A 22,410-nucleotide genomic window follows, 5' to 3' on the forward strand; every position below is an offset into this window, starting at 1 on the left:
TACAAATACTTAGGAATCACATCTAATGACTGGGTATCGTTCAAAGGCTATTTAACACCTTGAGAGCCAAAACTGTTTCTTTACTTTACGTCTTTAGTACCCTGCATCACAAGCTTTCAAGCCCCATTGACAATCATTTGTTTCAAATCACGAAAACAAAGCTAGTCCCTGCATTAGCGTATGGGTCATTCATTTTTCACAGTACTGATGCCAATTTACTGGAGTAACTACATATTAAAACTTTTAAATCCGTCTTCAGGATCCCAAAGAGCATTTGCCAGGCTGACATTTGGTTGGAATTCGGCCTACAAAACTTAGTACGACAGTCTGCCTTTTTAAAAAGCTTTCCTATCTGATCCCGGTTTCTTACCTAATTTGTGTTTACAAGAACTTATAAATCATGACTTTGCAAGTGTCTGGTGATCTTATTTTCCTGAGTGCCTTCACACTTTTAATTGCCAGTCACTTGGATTCAAGACAATAAACAAGAAGATATTTAAGACCTTTCTAAACTGAGTGACAAATGTTTTATCTTTTACAAAAGATAAAGAGGCTCTAACAGCAAAAAGTCAAGCCTGGACCGTTATCAATTCATTCAGAAACTTGAGCTGCAGCCTTACCTACGATTGCATATACCAACCCGGACGAGGGGTGCGTTTCTCAAGATAGGACTCGGTAGGTACTGAACGAAGGAAGGCACGCCCAGGTGGGTGCAACAATGGCAAACAAATTGTCACAGGCTATGTGCTTATTCGGAGGAATCCTTTATGCACTTAGTTTGCATCTGCCCTCGTCTACTATTGCATCTGCCCTCGTCTACTACAAACAGACCTGTGTATTAAGACAATGCCAATACCCTAAAAAAGACAAAGCTATACGAGATTTGTAAACTGTGATTTTGCAGAAACACATAAGTAAATGTATTGACTGTCTGATCAATAAAAATCATTACATTGTACATGGAAAGGGGCGACCACTCGGTCCCCCCGAACGTATGGCAGAGTGCCTCGATCCCCCCGGGAAGCCATTTTTGGGCGGGAGGCGCGTCTCGGCTGGTATGCCCGAAGCGGCGTAGCCGGGGCGCGCTCTTTTCCCGCCCTAGAGTGGGCTGGCCTAGACACTGACGCGGCCGGCCACGCCCTCGGGGCAGGCAGGGGCGGGTTTACGCCCGCCCTGAAGATGGATAAAAAGGGACGCAAGACCAGAAGACATCCTCTTGTTCCTGTGCTCTGAAGCTGCACCTCCTCGCTGCACGTGAGCTCGAGACGGAAGGAAGAGCCAATTTTGAGCGTTTTAATCGTTCTTGTTTGTTTTGCAGTTACTTTGTTGGAGAATGCCGAAGAAGGTGGGAAAGCGCATGACTACTGACCAGATGCTGCGTGTTCTCATGAAGGAGATGTCCGAGCTAAAGAAGCGGGTGGACAAGAATGAGGAAGGGGGTCCAAAACGTCCTTTGGCGGGAGCAGCCCCGGGAGGGAAAAACAAGAGGCCCAGGAGGGGGGCAGCGGGTGAAGACATCCCGGGTCCCAGTGCCCCGCTCGAGGCTCCAACTCCCGTGCCGGAGGAGGGGAATCCGATTCCCGTTGTGGTCACCCCCGTGTCCGAAGATGATATGCCGCCCGAGCTGGCAGCACAATTGGCAGCGTGGTTGGGTAAAGGTAACGAGGGCGCCACGGCTGTCGATGCGCAGGCGCTGATAAAGCAATTGCGTGAGAAACGGGAGGCAACCAAGGTGCCCGTGCCGGCTGCAGTAGGGGACAAGACACCAGGGACGATTGCGACCACAGAGGCAGCGTCAGGTGCAGGTAAGCGGCCATTGCCGATCGCGAGGGATGAGTCAACACCCTCTCGGAGAGAAAAGTTGGGGCAACATGTTCCTTTGGCAATTAAGGAAAAGATTTGGGCGGGGGAGTATGTGAACATTTTCTCATTGCTTGTTGATCATTATGAGGTAGAGCATGAAAAGAGTCAGAAGGATCTCATGCATCCGAGTGTTTGGCGCGCAAAAATGGCCGCCTTTAAAGTGAATGAGAATATCGGCAATTGGGGCAATGCTTGGGGAATCTTTACATCAATCTTGGGGGAACGTAGACCTGAGTTGCTTTCCGAGTTCCCAATCTATCAATCACGAATCATGGGGTACTCGACATCGCACCAGGGTAATCATTGGTTCTGTTACGATAATCTGTTCAGAAAGGAAAAGGAGCATAATAAAAGTTTAACCTGGGATTGTTATGATGCCTTGACTTGGGATAAAATGAAGGAGTCAGGAATGTTGAACATGCCGTTGGTGGGAAGTAATGTTGGCGAATCCTCCCGGCAATATGCGGGGACGCCCTTTCGATCAGGTATGGGTGCCGACGATCGCTCGAAACCTACCGGCAATACCGGAAAAAGGGGTTTCTGCTTTAATTACAACAGAGGTAAATGTACTAGACCCCAGGGATCGTGTAAATTCAAACATGAATGTAGTGGTTGTGGGTCGTCCCATCCTGAGTTCTCGTGCAGAGCCAGAACGGGTGATAACGGGGGGAGAGGAGGTGCCAAACAGGTTTAATATAGTCCGAGGGGCGCCTTTACCCACTCCGATTGATACCCTGGCGATGATTCCTTGGCTCAGTGAATACCCGGATCGTACTTCTGCTGGGGTGCTGCGGAACGGTTTTTCGTATGGTTTCCGCATCCCGGTAGGGGACTTTCAGGGTGTGGAAAAGTGTAAAAATCAACTTTCCGTCCTGCAGCATACGACCGTAGTACAGAATAAGATCCGGAAAGAGGTGACTCGAGGTCGGGTCGCCAGCCCGTTCAGTGTACCCCCGGTCCAGAATTTTGTTTGTTCTCCCTTAGGGGTAGTCCCCAAGAAAGACCCCGGTGAGTTCCGACTGATTCATAATTTATCAGCTCCACGAGGTCTTTCCGTAAATGAGGCAATCGATCCAGAAGTGTGTTCGGTGCGGTACGCATCCTTCGATGGGGCCGTAGCCATTTTGAATCGCCTGGGGCCCGGGGCGCTGATGGCGAAGTCAGATATCGAGTCAGCGTTCCGATTGCTCCCGGTACACCCAGACGACCAGCGTCTCCTAGGATTCATGTTTCAGGGTTGTTATTACATGGATAGGTGTATGCCAATGGGGTGCTCTATATCCTGTGCTTATTTCGAGAAATTCAGTAGTTTTCTACAATGGGTTTTCACAAAGAAAACAGGTTTCCAAGATGTAATGCACTACCTTGATGATTTTCTGTTTCTTGGGGCAGCCGGGGATCTTGAATGTGGCCGGGCCTTGGCCGAATTTTGTGTGTTAATGAAACAGTTTGGTGTGCCATTGGCGCCGGGTAAAACAGTGGGTCCTACGACTTGCCTCGAGTTTCTGGGGATCGAGTTGGACTCCATTGAAGGGTGTTTCCGTTTGCCAGCTGAGAAAGTGTTGAAGTTCAGGGCTGCGCTGCAAGTGTGTATAAATGCATCAAAAGTTACGCTGCAACAATTACAGCAGTTGGTGGGACAGTTGAATTTTGCCTTGAGGGTAATACCAATGGCCCGCCCCTTTTCCCGTTCAATTGCCCAAGCGATGGTCGGCCTTAAAGAGTGCCATCATCGCACGAGACTATCGGCCGAGATCCGCCAGGACATGCGTATTTGGTTAGCATTTCTGGCGGACTTCAATGGTAGAATCGTCTGGAATGAACCAGCCGTGTCTTCTGAAGAGCTGGGGCTATGGACAGATTCAGCAGGAAGCATAGGTTTTGGCGCCATCTTCGGCACGAAATGGTCGGCACAAAGATGGCCGACATGGTGGCATGAGAATGGTCTGACGAGTAATATTGCTTTCCTGGAACTGTTTCCCATCTTGGTGGCCTTGAGAACATGGCCCGATGGGTTCAAAGATCACTCTGTCATATTTTGGTCTGACAATATGACCGTGGTCGAGTGCATCAATAGTCAGGCAGCACGTTGTAAACTAATTTTAAGACTGCTTAAGGAAATTGTTTTACTATGTATGCAATTGAACGTGCTATTCAGAGCAAAGCATGTTCCGGGGGTGATGAATCAGGCGGCTGACGCACTGTCTCGTTTTCAAATGCAGGCTTTTTCGGGTTTCCTCCCCTCAGCGGACCCAGAGCCGGCACCCTTTCCCGAAGCTCTCTGGTCTCTCGGTGCCCCGAACTTCGTCACCTCGTGGGAGAGAGTCTAGCACCAAGGACGAGGAAGGCATACGAAGGGGCGTTTCGGGCCTATTTAGCCTTTTTGGGGAGTGATAGAGAGCGACTTTGGGGTCACGAGGAATGGGTAGTGAATTTCCTGATGTCTTTACGTAGGGCTGGGAAATCGGTGGCTACGGCCCAGAGGCATCGTGCTGCCATTTCCTTTGTTGCCAGAGCACACGCTATCCAGGACCCAACAGCGTCTTTCGTTGTACAGAAAGCGCTGCGTGGGTGGCAACGCCTTGAGGGTCGCAGAGTAGATGAAAGGCGCCCGATAGGTTTGGATAGATTGTCCCAGTTGTTGGCCACACTCCCGGCCACATGTTCATCTCAATTTGAGGCGGTGCTGTTCCGAGCCGCTTTTACGCTAGCATTTCACGGAGCAATGCGGGTAAGCGAACTAGTTGCAAGGAACAAACTGGATGTGGCAGGGGGTTTGTGCCAGGAACACGTTCAGATCAGGGGAGAAACAATGACTGTCTCCTTTGTAAAGTCCAAGACTGATCAAGATGGGATGGGTGACTGCGTCATCATACGCAGGATTCCTGGGTCCTCCATATGTCCGGTAAAGTGTTTAGAGGATTACCTAGCACGAAGGGTGGCATCATGGGGGGGGACTTTGTTAAGACACGCTGACGCCACCCCACTGACGAAATTTCAGTTTCAGCGGGTGCTTGCGATGTCAATTGCCGCTGCGGGCTTGAACCCGGGCGAATTTGGGACCCATTCCTTTCGGATAGGGGCTGCTACGGAAGCTACAGCCAGGGGTCTTAATGTTGAGCAAGTGAAACGAGTGGGGCGTTGGTCCTCCAATTGTTATAAAAGATACGTGCGGTTGCACATGTTGTGAAGCTGTAATAATGTACTCACGCTTCTTGTTTTTGTTTGGTTTTCAGTTACGCAAGCCTACGAGGCGGGGCGGACTATGCAGTCGACCCTACACCGGGCCAGCGGTCAGACATCACCGGCTGTGAAAAAGGAGGTGTGGGTCGTGGGCCACTCATACGTGAGGCGTGCCGCAGACGTATTCAAAGCAGGTGACATGATTCACGTAGCTGGGGAATACGGGTACAGGATGTCCTTCTACGGAAGGGGCGGTCTCTGTATTGACCAGTTTCAAACATTTTTCGAGGGTTTGTTAGGGCGGACAAGGTCACCGCCGTCTATAGTTATAGTGCATGTTGGGGGCAATGATTTGGTCACCATCGGTAGACGACTACTCCTGGAGGCAATGCTTTCCACTGTAAGTTGGTTGGCGAGGAGAGTTCCGGGGTGCACGATTGCATGGTCCCATTTGATTCCACGAAAGGTGTGGCGGGGGGCTATCTCTATTCCTGCTTTGAACCATTCTGTTAGAAAGCTTAACAATAAAGTGAGTAGGTTGTTCCGTTCCAGGACATTGCATTCTATTTCTCATAGCTGTATTAATGATGACAGTATGTATTTGGGGGATGGTGTGCATTTGTCTTGGGGGGGGAATGAGTTACTCTTAGGAGACTTCTTAGCATGGTTAAAATCGTTGAAACATGACCTTTAGGTAGGAGTTGTGTGGGGGGTCCGGATAGCCGGTCAACTATCCGGCCTGTGGCGGTAAGGTCATGATCGGTGAGCACTAATTGGAAGATCCCTATGAGTGGGCGTCACCCAACACGGATGGGAGCGCTCGGGGGAGGTGGCCTTTGGCCCCTCAACGGGGAGGCGGTCCCTTCTAAGGATGGGTCGCCGAAAGAAGAGGAAAGGCGGTCAAGGCCCCTTCCTGTGTAGGAGGGGTTACAGCCCCCTCCTGGGGAATTTCCCGGGGCCAGTGACATCTGCGACGGCAGATGCGGTAAGTTGTGTGGGGTTGGGGGGAGGTCTTCGATACCTTCTAGATACCTCACACGAGTCTTCGAACGACCTTTAACTGGCGTCGAGTTGATAAGTGCCCCCGTCAAGTCAAGGGAAATTGGTAGTAGTTGCACTTGAGTACGCCTCAGTGCTGTCGCCCCTCCCAAGTGGGGGGGGTATGTCTGGTTAGGGATCTTGACACCGGTTACGACCTTGCCGTTGGCCCTTAAACGTTAGGATGTACAATTTCAATATTTCAAGTAAATGTTTTGTAGGATGTTAGTTCGGCTAGGAGAACCTCTGTATTAGAGAATCTGTTAAGGTTAGCCAAACATCGCAATGTGGTATGAAATTGTACATTAATGTTTAAATGTTTTAAATTTTTTGTTTTAATAAATACGGCCGGGAGGGTCACTCCCTCCCACTTCCAAAAACTTCAAGAATGGTTTCCGGTTTCCCTCCTTTTGGGATTGTGTTGAGAGGGGGTGGCGGGTATCTCAGCCATATATGCCATACACCATTTTATGGAGTTCAATTGGAGTTTCCAAGACCTAGCATTGTACATAAATGGATTTAAAAACGTATTAAGTTGTTTCCAGTCAATCAAAATTCATAAAAGCATTGATATCTAACATTGTTCAAACAGTGGGAAATATCGCTAAAGTACATCAATGGTAACCTGCCCTATTTAAAACTGTCATTGGACAAGTAGTATAAAATATCATTAAGTGCATAAATAAGCTTATTGCTACTAAAATAATAAACATTCAAGGTCCATAAAAGCATAGATACTGTTCCCACTGTACGTAGTATCGCTAAAGTGCATCAGAACTGTCATTGGACCAGTCGTATATAATGTCACTAAAGTGCATCAGTAATCATATCACTACTAAAACAATGAACATTCAAGGACCATAAAAGCATAGATATTTCATATTGTTCAAACTGTACAAACTATCGCTAAAGTGCAGCATTAATACCTTTCCTTGTTGAACCTGTCCCTGTTCAAAGAGTGCAAAGTATCGGTAAAATGCATCAATGATCAAGGCGCTAATAAAGCAGTAAAAACAGCTAAGACATTAGATTCACTTAAAACAGAAATGAGGTGGTCCACTAGAAATGTATGGCTGTATAGAGCATATGTGGTACATCTGTATCTGAGACATTACACCTGGGGCAATTTGATGGGGTCCCTGATGAATAGTCTCTGTATTCTCTGAGGGGTAAATTATGCTCTGTTAACCCTTTAGCTACTGAGGCTTTTCCACCCGCAGTGCTGAGCCTTTTTTTTTGCTATTCGAGTACTTCGTGCTTATGCCTCCATCATTTTTTTTCCACTAGGGGGGCACTCCAAATTTACATTCTTTTTTCCTAAAATCATAGGGATTTTCTCTGGGTTTGTGGGCTTCCTTGGACAGGACATAGAAAAAATATAGCTAAATATTTATTTTTGGGGGGAAAAATAGGAAAAAAGCGCTTTGCAAGAAAGTGCCATTATTTCTTTCCCTAAAATGACATCAATTAAAGATGTGCTGTGTTAAAATCACCATCTTCACAACTTTCAGGAAAATTGAGAGTTTTATCAAAAACATTTTGAGTACAGTTTTGACATTTTTCTGAAGAATGGCCCATTTTTAGGTCTCGCCTATGCATCTCCAAGTGCTGCATAGGAAAAAGAACTTTAGAATTTGCTTCAGTTTTGCAGTCAAAAACGCGCCCGCATTGCATTGCTTTGAATGGCAACACGTGCGGTGATTCTCTTGTGGGAGCGAGCTTTCAAACCATCGGTTTGTAATTAACAGATGGTTCCTGCTCACTCCCGCAAGGGAAACAGGCGCAGGCCCCCTCCCCTCTCCCTGCTGCCTCTCGTCAAACTTTTTTTTTTTTTTTAAACTTTGAGCGCGAGGTGCGCATGCTTTTTTTTGTTTGGTGTGTGGGTGGGTCCTGCGTTCCGATATGGTCTGTGGCACCCACTTTACCATGCATTCTCAGCCTCTTAATGGGGGCATCTAATTCACTGTGCAGAGGTTCAGCCTGTCTCTAAAATGCAGGAAAGCGAGGAGGGGAAGTCAACACCATTTCGGTGGTTAGGGTGAAGGTTAGTGGGAATTGCAGGAAGCATCAGCGCTTTTGATTTTGATCTTTTGCGGTTGCTACTGTTGGAGGTTTATGTACCCGCTTTCTGAAATTATAAACCGGTTCGTAATAGAACGCAGTACCCCTTGCAAGTTAGATGATCCATGCTTCGTTCATAGGGAGGCGTTTCAACTTGCTGGTCTGATTTTTCAACAATGCTGTACAATAAACACAAGAATACAATGGGAGGACTAATGGGTTTGCAGCAGGACGACCAGAACGTTCCCGTATTACATGACCCCGCCAGAATAAACCCTGACCCATCAGGGCAATCTCATGCTCTTACCACCTCCCCACCCTATGACCTCACCTCCACCCCAACGAAGCTGCAGGTATCAATAAAAACAACAGAATTAATGGCGAGCTAGCTTCTTACAATGGTGACTTTTCAAAATATCTAGGACTACAAACTCCACAATGCACTTCGCCTGACTAGGTACAGAGGGCCTTAATAAAAGCTTTCGTTTTGGCCCACCAGTAAAAAAAAACAGTATCTATTTTCTTAATGTCAACATTATTTTGCATTTTTAAACCGAGAAGGTGAAGGCCTCGGACAATGCTAATTTACTGTTCTAACTCCAGGTATTATTGCCCGAGACCCCGGGCGGTCATTGTGGTTCTGTCCATGGCACTCGGTGTGACATTGTGAACAGTGGATTGTCTGCTTATTAGAGGACTGTGGCCAGCCACAGTCGTAGTTTTGAGCTCAAATGTACTCACAAAGAGCATCCAATTACCCTAAAATTGTACACCTGAGACCACGAGCAGCCCGAAGCAGCTGATGGGAAACTACCTAGAGGCAATCATTCGGTATGAGGCTGTATAACTGTTGTGTTGCAAGAAACATAGGAAGTAAATGAATGTACACTACAGAGTCTTAAATAAGAATCAACGTGCCAAATCTGAGTCGGAGGAGACGCATGCGCAAGCAAGTCGAGTTTAGTTAGAGTGAAACATATTTAACATAACTATCACAACCACCAGTTCTCTAGAATACAATATTTATTTATTTAGGAATTTATACAGCGCATAGCTGCCCCAGCAACGGGGCGTCCCAGCGCTACCCAAAGAACAAGTGCCAAGAGACCGCTCAAACAAACTGAATTCACTTGGCACTTTAATCATTGGGTTTACTAGTGACCAACTCGTCATTCTTTTAATCGCCCTCACACGGAAGAATAGCTGAGACGGTCAGTTTCGGACCCGACTAGACAGATCTCAACAGCAGCAGATGCACAAATCCACTCGGGTGGGTTCCTGGCAACGGTACCTGTGACGTACACGTACAGCCTTTGTGACCTAACAGTGGGGGATAATGTACTGCATTACTAAACACTTAGAATGTCCCAAAGGGGAGACCTATTGTCTATGCCAATGATTGTTCCTAATTGTTTGAGTTTCAACTTACTTCCATTTGTGGTGGAAACTGGTGTGAGACACGTGACTGATGTTGGAAAGCTATACATTTCTGAAAAGTAGACAACAGTTTAAATTCAGAATGGGGTCATTTTTGTCAAACCCTCAGAAGTTTCCTAAAGAAACTAATTGTTGAATTAAAAAAAAGATGAAAAATCAACAGGAAAAAGGAGCTATTTGTGACAACGTTTTGATTACTAACTTTTTGTCACCATGGGCGATTTACAAAAACAATCCACCTTCTAGTCGTGGGGAAAGACAGGGCTTGTATGTACTCCAGGTTCTCCACGAACCCAAGAAACCAAAAACCCAAGAACCCAATTTACCAAAAGCCAACATATGAGCTGCACCTCACATTGGTTTTTCATTTCGTACCAAAACAACTCATGTGGTAAAATTAGGAGAGTGAAAACTGTGTATGAAGGAAAACTATGTATTTCTGAACTATACCTAGAGATGATGGATGGAGCGTTGGAACTTTTCAGATACTCACCCCAGTCACAGATCTGGGTTGAATCCATCATCGTTCTTTAACTCACTTCGCCACCCCAGTTCAGACCAAGCCATATACAAACCAGTCATGACCCTGTTCCTCATGGTAACAGTCTTGCCGTAACTGCCAATCCCGTTCTTCCCTGGACCAGAAACAGCATTATGGGACCTGTAGGGTGAATTTTTTACCCCAAACCCTTGCAAACCTCAAACATTGGATGAAAATATGCATTTTATTCCCATTTCTGTGACGGAAAGTTCTGGAATCTATGAGGGATCACAAATTATTTTTCACCCATCACTCCCCCAAGTCTCCTGATAAATATGATGCCCCCCTTATGAGGTTGTGACTAACTCCTGTACAGGAAAGAGCCCAAACGCAACATAATCCACTGAAAAACAACCAGTTTTTTGCTATTTGATTAGCTATGGATTTTGGGTGATAGCTGAGCCGACACCTAAGGAAACCTATCAAACGTTCACATTTCCAAATACTAGGCACTAAAGAGAGTCTAGGTTGGCATGATGTGTGTGGGGTCTCACTCGGTTTTGCTCTCATAAACCCTTGGAAACCTCAACGTTTCGCTAAAAATACACATTTCCCCATATTTCTGTGACAGAAAGTTGTAGAATCTTTGGGGGACACAAATTTCTTACCGCCCAATGTTCCTCTAAGTCAATTGGCATCCAGGGGATTCCAAGGTGGTGTGCGTTGAGGGGATCCCACAACATTTTACTACCCACAATGCTTCATACAAATCAAACCAAAAACAATGGGAGTTATCGCAGGGGTCTCCCATGATTGGGTTGACCTGTTTATCGCAGGCAATAGGCCCAGCCACACAAGTAGGGAAAAAGTTTGAGATTTGCAGGGCAAGCGTTGTGTGTGCCATATGATGCACACCACCCTGGGCTCCCCCAGGCATCAAGTTTTCAGAAATTTGTAGGTTTCAAAGGTTTCCCCGGGTGGCTGCTGAGCACAGTTCCAATAGCACAGCTACCTCTATTGCCACTGGATCTGCTTTGTGTTTTAGAATAGTTTGAATCACATGCACTAGGCCAAGCCACACAAGGGAGGTAGCATTTTTATAGAGCCAGGGGTAGGAACACTGAGTAGTAGGAATTTTGTGAGTATATGGCCCAGAAATGTGAATAATGTGTGATTTTAGTCATTTGGGAAAATTGAAAATTTGGTGGGCAGTCTGTATAAGTGAATGGAATCAATGCATGCTACACTATCCCGGATACACCTGGATGTTTCATTTTTAAAAATGTGCAGGGATGCAAATGTTCCTTTGTAGTTTAAACACAATTCAAGCACAAAATAATATTAGTTAGTTTTGGCACTACCAGTAGTAATGAGATCAAAGAGTCAGTACTAATAATAGTATCTGAATATGAATATACCTGTCACTTAGTTTCAGTGGGCTGTAAATCCACTTGAAGGCACCAACTACTTTATGGCCTATTTAAACACCTTTCATGTGTGTCACATAAAGCCATTGATTCTGCCTGCAACGGACCCAACAAACACAACACTCACATCAACAAACTGCTATCATTCAAGGGCTCATCATTCATTCATAAACCAACATCACTGAAACACCAATCACACTGACACTCAGACAACCTTTTATAGAAACACAAGTCTAGCAAATCAATTCACACATTCTGCTAACCAACAGTCACACATTCAGTCAGCCAACATCCACACATTCTTCCAGCCATCAGCCACATAATTACCACTACACACATGCAACAAGCTAAGGCTGAGTTTCTGCCTTGACCACAGTTTCGGTCCGACCATGAACATCTGCTTCTACCTACACAAGATCCCTATGAAAATAAACCTAGGTTAAGACTACCTGTTCATGTCCATCTCACCCACAGTCCTAATAACATGAGAGTGCCAGATGCACCTTTACCGAAGCCTCACAATGGAAGCCTGATTAAGTTCAGAAAGATTCTTCTTCCTTCCCCTTCAGTGCACTCAATGTACTAAATCCAATTCCTTTCAGTATGCAGACGTAAGTTGAAAGTGTCTGAGGACGCATTTGTGGCACATTCTTCAGACTGTGGTACCAAATGTACCTTTGAAAACAGTACTAAACATTTCAGGGAATACTCTACTATATTCCCTAAAAAGCACCTCTAGAAAGACTAAAGGTTTTAGGGTTTGGTAGACAGTCAAAACATGTTGCATGTCATGTCCACTGTTATGTGCAGTAACACAGCGGAATATTCACCATGTTCTGAGAGCCGATAAAGGTGGTAAACAGGCCACAAGTATGATATATGTGACTAGTGATGTGCACAGTGAAAGTTACCTAAAGAGCAATTCTAGAAAGACTAATGGTTTAGGATTTGGTGGACAGGGTACTCAGTCAAAACATGGCACATATGCTGTCCACCATTACTTGCAGTGCATTGACTGAAAAGCACTATTGATACAACAGGTGAAATATCTGCCATGGTCTGACAGAGGATGAAGGTGGCAAACAGCCCACGGGTATGACATGTTACAGGTGGTGCATACAGTGATCTGTATGTCACTTCTATCTTGTTCAACTGCCTTTTACCCACACAAGATCCCTTTGACAACAAACATAGGCTAAACTTTGACTACCTGTTCATGTCTGTTTCTCTCCTGGAGTCCTAATAATGCAAAGGTGCCATATTCTCTTTTCCTAACACCTATTTCTGTGTCAGCCTACTTAGGATCAGGAAGACTTGTTATTTATGCACTCTCAGTGCACTCACTGCACTAAATCCAACTCCTGCTGAGGGTGCATTTATGGTCTATTCAGTGGACAGGGTCAGCACATCTACCTTTGAAAATGGTGCTTAACATACTGGGGCAGGCTCTAATAAAATCTCTAAAGAACAATTCTGGAAAGACTAAGGGCCTGATATAGATCTTGGCAGATGGGATACTCCGCCCCAACCATGACGGATATCCCGTCCATCGTATTACAAGTGCATTGTATCCTATGGCACTTGTAATACGGCGAGCAGGATATCCGTCACATTTATGACGGTGTATCCCATCGCTAATATCTAAATCAGCCCCACAAGGAATGTAGGGTTTGGTGGACAGGGTATATTGTCAAAATCTGGTGCATGATCTGTTGACCATTATGGGCAGTGCACTCACTGAAATGCACTTGTAATATGGTGGACAGAACTTCTGCCACCTTTGTGATAGGAGATGGAGGTGACAAGCAGCCAAAAGCAAGACAAATGTCTGTCTCTGTACTGGAGTCAGTAAATAATGGTGGCTCAAATCTAATTCAGGAAGAAAAATATCTTAGATGAGAGTCCTCTTTTTGAAATTAGATGGATGAATTTCCATGACTGCACAGCTACTCACGCAATGGCCCATGTACGGTTATGTATCCATGAAAAGTAATTTGGGGCATAGTAACTCCTAGTTCATGTGCTCCACTTCAGTCAGTTTCCAAGAAATTCACATTCATGTGGCACAAAGTGATGCAAGTTGGTAAACACAGGCCAGGCTGAGATAGGCACTGGAGACAGTAAACGCTTCTCTCTCTGTCTGTCTCTTTCCTTGCCGAGCACCAACTCTGGGTTAGTGATATCAGCAACTCTTTTGCTCTCCTGCAGGAATGTGGTTGTCAATATTCTGATATTACAGCCTTGCAACATCCTCCAATAGTCAAACTAAAGGTTACTGATTTTACAGCAGTAAGGCTTTCAAAGACAGACAACTGAAAGTCAGGGAAGGACATTGGTCCTCCTGTGGTGTTCCTCAACTGACAACATACATATTTTATGTTGTCAACTGAATTAGGTGTGTAACAAACTTCTTATACCATATACAAGGTTTATGACTTTCATTATATGGTCCAAGAACTTGCTCATTTTAATCCAGTGAGCAGTCATGTAGGAAAGCCCAAATTGTGATGGTGTCTTTCCGTGGTATGCAGGGGTTAGGTGTGTGGTTGTGTCTGTTGAATGTGTTGGGTGTACGAGCGCATGAGGGAGTGAGGTGAATGTGGAAAGGTTGATGTGAAATAGCCAGTGGTGCAAGAGAATGCACCTTTAAGGTTGGGAGGTGAGGAACGGCACAAGTGCTGAGAGCTGTGACCAGGGAGGGGTGGGTTACAATATTTTCTTCTATTCATTCTTTATCCTTTTTTTAGTCCTCCTTGTTGGGTTTCTCTTTCTTCATGTTACTGTAATTGAATTCCATTTCTGTGCACCAATAAGATTCATATTTTCCTGTGATGTACATTGAAACTGAAAAGAATTTCTAAATGTCTGTAAATGTTCAAAGTAGTGCTGTCTGCAGGAAGCACTAGTAACACGCTAATAAAATTAAATGCAATAGTTTACTTTATGTATAATTATATATATATATATACAGGTCCACAATACGTAGCAGCGCTACGTTACTCGCACTCTCCTCGAGAATCCAGGGATCAAAAGTTCACAACAAAGTACGCTTTTCCAAATCCATTATTTATTCAGAATGCAGCATCGTGATAAGCCATGGAACAAACCCAGCGCGTTTCGGCGAGGAAACTCGCCTTGGTCACGGGTAATTCCAGAACCAATAAACAAACAATAAATAAAGTTTCACGTGATAGGTGAAAAATAAACAAAGGACTCATAGCTTAAACATGGTGGCCATCTTAGAGTGGAGTACCTATGCATAAATCAAATAGCCCAAGTTATACGTTCTCTTGGCAAAATGTGTTACAACAAAAACATTTCTCTGGAATTGATCAATTCCTGTCAATTATATTACATTTCATAATACAAAGGAAATAATTCAAAAAGACGCTAATCTCGCGTTCTTCAATACCAATAGCATTCTAGCTAAGATCATATATGAAACACTCCAGCTTTCACATAATAAGACCTCAAGTGAGCTTCACCCAGTTTATAATTTGAGAAATTGCCTCATATATATCCAACCCCCAGTGAGATTTTGTACATTCTGTCTTACCAAATCATAAAGTTAACTCAAATAGTTGATTGTATCATTCTCAAGTGAGTTTGTATTACATAAACTATCGCAGAGTACGTTACATATAGTGTAAAGTCAAAAGTGAGAATATAAGACAGAGCATTCACTCGGACCAATCCAAGTATAATTGTCTCAGATGGATGTTTCTTCCTGTGCATCATTACATAGTCAATACCTATAGGTGAAACACAAAAGAAAAAAGTGCCAATCAAAATCCTTGTCGAACATAACCAGGAGCTACTGAGTTGGCTATGAGTCACAAACTAAGTGAATTAAAGTGGTAAAACCAAATAAAAATTACTAGTTCATTAAAAACAGCAGTAGGCACTGTGTAGACCATGAGCCCAAAACATGTTACAGTCCCAGTTAAATCAACAGGTCAATTCTTAAACAGAAACACTTGACATCATATAAAATGCAACCTGAAACTAATCCCCTAGATGCCATTTCATTTCTTCCTCCGAATTTAAACCTCTGGGCATCAGTGTGTCAAGCTCAATGATGTACCTGTTCTCCATTTGTCTTAGCTTGCGGATTTTATCACCACCTCTTTTCATGGCAGGGAGCTTGTCAATTATGAAGAACTTAAGCAAATTTCTATTGCTTTTGTGTTGTTCCTCGAAATGACGTGCAATGGGTGAGGTTTGATCTTTATTATCAATGGATCTCATGTGTTCTAGGACACGTTTCTTTGCAGGGAACATCGTGCTCCCTACGTACTTCCTAGCACAAGGGCACGTCAAAACGTACACGCAATACTCAGACAGGCATGTTAGATGTTTATTGATTGGTTTTTCGACTGCTTCAACAGGTAAGAAGACTCTTTTGATGTTATTGCTATACCTGCAAGCCTTACATTTCATGCAAGTATAAAAGCCTTTGATGTCACTTGATTTTATTGTATTCATGCTCACCTCATTTTTACTCAACTTGTCCTTCAGGGAATGCGCTTTCCTGTAAGTCATCATGGGATTCTCACTCAGAACTTCACTCAGGGTAGGTTCTGTCCTAAGAACATTCCAGTGGCGTTTAAAGGTATTAAATACTTGCCATGATCTGGAATGATAGGTAGAAATAAACCTCACTACCTCTTTGGTGTTTACAGTTTTTGAGCTCTCGTTAGTAGCTAACAGGGATTGGTGGCTGACTTCACTAGCTTTTTTTAGTGCAGCATCTATGATAGAAGATTGGTATCCTCTTTCAACAAAGCGCTCTCTCATGCACACACTCTCAGTCACAAAGTCTTCTTCAGTACTACAATTCCTCCGAGCCCGGAGAAATTCACCAAACGGAATACTTTTACTCAATGTTTTGGGGTGTCCACTGTCCGCATGTAATAAGGTATTCCCCGCAGTTTCTTTGCGGTATAGACTGGTTTTTAGTTTCTTATTAAACACCTTCACATGTAAATCCAGAAACACCATACTCTGAGTGTTCATGTGGCCTTCCAACTTAATATTCTGGTCATTCCTATTTAGGTCTGCCACGAAATTCTCTGCTTCACTCTGTGTCCCATCCCAGATGATGAACAAGTCATCGATGTAGCGCAGCCATAGTTTCACATGGCTGCGGTACATCGGGTGAGTCTTCTCTACTTGCTGCTCCCAGCCCGCCATAAAAAGATTAGCAAAGCTGGGAGCAAAACAAGTTCCCATCGCCGTCCCTTGTCGTTGTCTATAATAGACATCGTTAAAGACGAAGAAATTATGTTCCAGACAAAATCTGATCATCTGAATAATCATCTCAGAATGATTTAGGTAAGAGATAGATCTGGAGCACAAAAATTTCCAACAGGCTCTAACGCCATCCTCATGTCTAATAGACGTATACAAACTGCATACGTCTAAAGAAATGAGTAGATAGCCACCCTGCCACTCAAAGTCAGTGAGTTTGTTGATAAAATCTCTGCTGTCCTTTAAATATGATGGAACATTTTCAACGAAGGGTCTCAGAAAGAAGTCAATGTATCTTGACGTGTTCTCCAAAAGAGAACCAATCGAAGACACTATTGGCCTTATATTCTCACTTGGGACTTTACACTATATGTAACGTACTCTGCGATAGTTTATGTAATACAAACTCACTTGAGAATGATACAAACAACTATTTGAGTTAACTTTATGATTTGGTAAGACAGAATGTACAAAATCTCACTGGGGGATGGATATATATGAGGCAATTTCTCAAATTATAAACTGGGTGAAGCTCACTTGAGGTCTTATTATGTGAAAGCTGGAGTGTTTCATATATGATCTTAGCTAGAATGCTATTGGTATTGAAGAACGCGAGATTAGCGTCTTTTTGAATTATTTCCTTTGTATTATGAAATGTAATATAATTGACAGGAATTGATCAATTCCAGAGAAATGTTTTTGTTGTAACACATTTTGCCAAGAGAACGTATAACTTGGGCTATTTGATTTATGCATAGGTACTCCACACTAAGATGGCCACCATGTTTAAGCTATGAGTCCTTTGTTTATTTTTCACCTATCACGTGAAACTTTATTTATTGTTTGTTTATTGGTTCTGGAATTACCCGTGACCAAGGCGAGTTTCCTCGCCGAAACGCGTTGGGTTTGTTCCATGGCTTATCACGATGCTGCATTCTGAATAAATAATGGATTTGGAAAAGCGTACTTTGTTGTGAACTTTTGATCCCTGGATTCTCGAGGAGAGTGCGAGTAACGTAGCGCTGCTACGTATTGTGGACCTGTATATTGACACAGGGGAACCTTTGCCCCTGCACTGCACCGCTGTCCTGGTGTCCCGGAGTTGCAAAGGATGTGGATCTGAGAATTAATAGATCGCCAGTTGACCGCGTTCTAAACGTGCCACAGACGGAAGAGCTGATGAATTCAATCTGAAACCCTACGGTATACGAACACAGGGAGTGCAATACGGCTTGCTGGGAGCCTGGGAAATACAAGGTGGATTTGCCTGTAGTCTCCTGAAGCTCCGCGACGGGTGAGTCCTGTTCATGTCACTTTCCGGTGTAGCTATCCAATAGGGGATTGTGATAAACGTGCAAGATTGAACATTTTCGCCGCCATAAAATATTGCAACAGGCGACGTCCTTTGCTCTTACATACTTTTCGGAACTGTTCGAACAGGCAATACAAACTGTAAACGCGACTTTCCCACGCCGGACTTCCAGTAGAGTCACATTCTGGAGGTCATTGTGCGAGGGTCCTCGAGAAAGGATCATTAACTTTGTTGAAGGTTGTGCGCATTTTCCCAATAAGGATAACTTTATATGCAGGCAAGAGGGGGGATCCCCACGTGATTAATAACCATGGAAGAAGATGCGGAGGCACGAAGAAGACTAAGGGCCCAATCCATGTTTGTACAAACTACAAACAGTTCTACCAGCAAGGAGCCAGTGTCATCTGGGAAAGGAATGATAAACAAATACCAGAAACTAGAAAAAATGATACGGAAAGAAATATCCCGATGGTGGGAAGCCATCACTCTAGAGAAGTATCAGGAGGAGAAAAGAATTCCCAGAGGCCTGCGAATCTTAATAGCTGCATCACATGAAGAACCAGATATTGAATTTGCGGAAGAATGGGCTGAGAACTTAATGGACTGTTCAAATCGCATGCTGTCTATCCTAATCAAACATGCATGGAAAGATAGAATGTCACTGTTAAAACTAATTGCGGATCTAAAGGATGAATTAATGAAGGAGGATACAACTGAAAATTTCACAAAGAAAATGGAAGAAATTAATAAAAAAATGACCAAACACGAAGATGACATCGTGGCAAAGAAAGAAAGGAAATTCTTAAGAGACAACATTGATTATCAAGAAGGTCGGATATTCACCTTTAGCCGCAAGTATGACAATCTACACAGAAAGGGGGTACAAGCTAATATTGATGCAGTAAGTGCTGGGGCGACAGTCTCGGAGGAGGAAGTAGTGGAGAGTGACGTTTCAGAGGATGGTCAATTACAGGCACCCAAGGTGGCATCCAAAAATACCAGCAAGGCTTCAAATTTTTGGGTGGAATTCAAGATGATGAATCAGACTACACAACAACAAAATTGGCAGATAGACAGAGGTCGGGGACAAGGAAGAGGATACAGAGGAAAAGGCAGAGGAAGAGGCAATCCTGGAGGAAACACACCAAAGAACGACGGCCAGTCAGGAGGGGCGGCTGGAACAAGTGGAATGACAACAACCCCAGTGGGAGTGGAAACACGGGGTCAAAAGAAAACACGAGGAAAATGAATCGACGAAATGTGGTAAACCTCTCCTCTCATATACTATCTAAAGTAGAATATGATGTGTTACAGTTTGGCTCATCCATTTGTCCCTCGGCTAATTTTAACTATTCTCAAGAACGAATAGACTTGTTCAAATTTACCAGAAAGTTGCGACTGCATAAATGGAACAAGCTTAAGGTGAAGAATGCATCAATGATTGTCCCCAATGTTGAACCAGTAAGTGAGACTATTGAAGAAGTAGAAACACTTATTGCTATGAAGGATTTGGAGTTTGGTACACCAGACAATACTCCTAATGATGCAACTTCTTTGGGTTACAGAACAGATTTAAATTGTCCAAATCATTTTAAATCCAAATCGACTTTTAACCCAACAATACCTGCTTGTAGTATTGACACCTTTGAAACTCTTGTCATAAATGATCTCAAGAACCTTGCGAAAAACAAGTGCTGGTTTAATGACAATCTAAGTAAAGCAGAAAGAGTAGCCATAAAGTCACTAGAAGATGACCCCTCTATTGTCATTCGTCAATCAGACAAAGGGGGGAAAGTGGTTATAATGAATATTGAAAACTACATTAATGAGGGTATGAGACAACTGAATGTAAAAGAATGTTATGAAGTCTCTTCCTTACAGAAGATTGAACAAAGTAACAACACTTATTTTGAGATGTTGACAAAGTGGCGCTTAAGTGGCATCATCGAATGGGATGAATACTCTTTTTTGCTAAATAGGAACCCCAAAATAGCAGTTTTATATTTACTGCCTAAGCTACACAAAGACCCAAACACTCCTCCGGGCAGGCCAATAGTGTCTTCGATTGGTTCTCTTTTGGAGAACATGTCAAGATACATTGACTTCTTTCTGAGACCCTTCGTTGAAAATGTTCCATCATGTTTAAAGGACAGCAGAGATTTTATCAACAAACTCACTGACTTTGAGTGGCAGGATGGCTATCTACTCATTTCTTTAGACGTATGCAGTTTGTATACGTCTATTAGACAGGAGGATGGCGTTAGAGCCTGTTGGAAATTTTTTTGCTCCAGATCTATCTCTTACCTAAATCATTCTGAGATGATTATTCAGATGATCAGATTTTGTCTGGAACATAATTTCTTCGTCTTTAACGATGTCTATTATAGACAACGACAAGGGACGGCGATGGGAACTTGTTTTGCTCCCAGCTTTGCTAATCTTTTTATGGCGGGCTGGGAGCAGCAAGTAGAGAAGACTCACCCGATGTACCGCAGCCATGTGAAACTATGGCTGCGCTACATCGATGACTTGTTCATCATCTGGGATGGGACACAGAGTGAAGCAGAGAATTTCGTGGCAGACCTAAATAGGAATGACCAGAATATTAAGTTGGAAGGCCACATGAACACTCAGAGTATGGTGTTTCTGGATTTACATGTGAAGGTGTTTAATAAGAAACTAAAAACCAGTCTATACCGCAAAGAAACTGCGGGGAATACCTTATTACATGCGGACAGTGGACACCCCAAAACATTGATTAAAAGTATTCCGTTTGGTGAATTTCTCCGGGCTCGGAGGAATTGTAGTACTGAAGAAGACTTTGTGACTGAGAGTGTGTGCATGAGAGAGCGCTTTGTTGAAAGAGGATACCAATCTTCTATCATAGATGCTGCACTAAAAAAAGCTAGTGAAGTCAGCCACCAATCCCTGTTAGCTACTAACGAGAACTCAAAAACTGTAAACACCAAAGAGGTAATGAGGTTTATTTTTACCTATCATTCCAGATCATGGCAAGTATTTAATACCTTTAAACGCCACTGGAATGTTCTTAGGACAGAACCTACCCTGAGTGAAGTTCTGAGTGAGAATCCCATGATGACTTACAGGAAAGCGCATTCCCTGAAGGACAAGTTGAGTAAAAATGAGGTGAGCATGAATACAATAAAATCAAGTGACATCAAAGGCTTTTATATTTGCATGAAATGTAAGGCTTGCAGGTATAGCAATAACATCAAAAGAGTCTTCTTTCCTGTTGAAGCAGTCGAAAAACCAATCAATAAACATCTAACATGCATGTCTGAGTATTGCGTGTACGTTTTGACGTGCCCTTGTGCTAGGAAGTACGTAGGGAGCACGATGTTCCCTGCAAAAAAACGTGTCCTAGAACACATGAGATCCATTGATAATAAAGATCAAACCTCACCCATTGCACGTCATTTCGAGGAACAACACAAAAGCAATAGAAATTTGCTTAAGTTCTTCGTAATTGACAAGCTCCCTGCCATGAAAAGAGGTGGTGATAAAATCTGCAAGCTAAGACAAATGGAGAACAGGTACATCATTGAGCTTGACACCCTGATGCCCAGAGGTTTAAATTCGGAGGAAGAAATGAAATGGCATCTAGGGGATTAGTTTCAGGTTGCATTTTATATGATGTCAAGTGTTTCTGTTTAAGAATTGACCTGTTGATTTAACTGGGACTGTAACATGTTTTGGGCTCATGGTCTACACAGTGCCTACTGCTGTTTTTAATGAACTAGTAATTTTTATTTGGTTTCACCACTTTAATTCACTTAGTTTGTGACTCATAGCCAACTCAGTAGCTCCTGGTTATGTTCGACAAGGATTTTGATTGGCACTTTTTTCTTTTGTGTTTCACCTATAGGTATTGACTATGTAATGATGCTCAGGAAGAAACATCCATCTGAGACAATTATACTTGGATTGGTCCGAGTGAATGCTCTGTCTTATATTCTCACTTGGGACTTTACACTATATGTAACGTACTCTGCGATAGTTTATGTAATACAAACTCACTTGAGAATGATACAAACAACTATTTGAGTTAACTTTATGATTTGGTAAGACAGAATGTACAAAATCTCACTGGGGGTTGGATATATATCGAGGCAATTTCTCAAATTATAAACTGGGTGAAGCTCACTTGAGGTCTTATTATGTGAAAGCTGGAGTGTTTCATATATGATCTTAGCTAGAATGCTATTGGTATTGAAGAATGCGAGATTAGCGTCTTTTTGAATTATTTCCTTTGTATTATGAAATGTAATATAATTGACAGGAATTGATCAATTCCAGAGAAATGTTTTTGTTGTAACACATTTTGCCAAGAGAACGTA

This window comes from Lissotriton vulgaris, chromosome 3_1, assembly GCF_964263255.1.
Source record: "Lissotriton vulgaris chromosome 3_1, aLisVul1.2, whole genome shotgun sequence".
NCBI lineage: Eukaryota > Metazoa > Chordata > Amphibia > Caudata > Salamandridae > Lissotriton > Lissotriton vulgaris.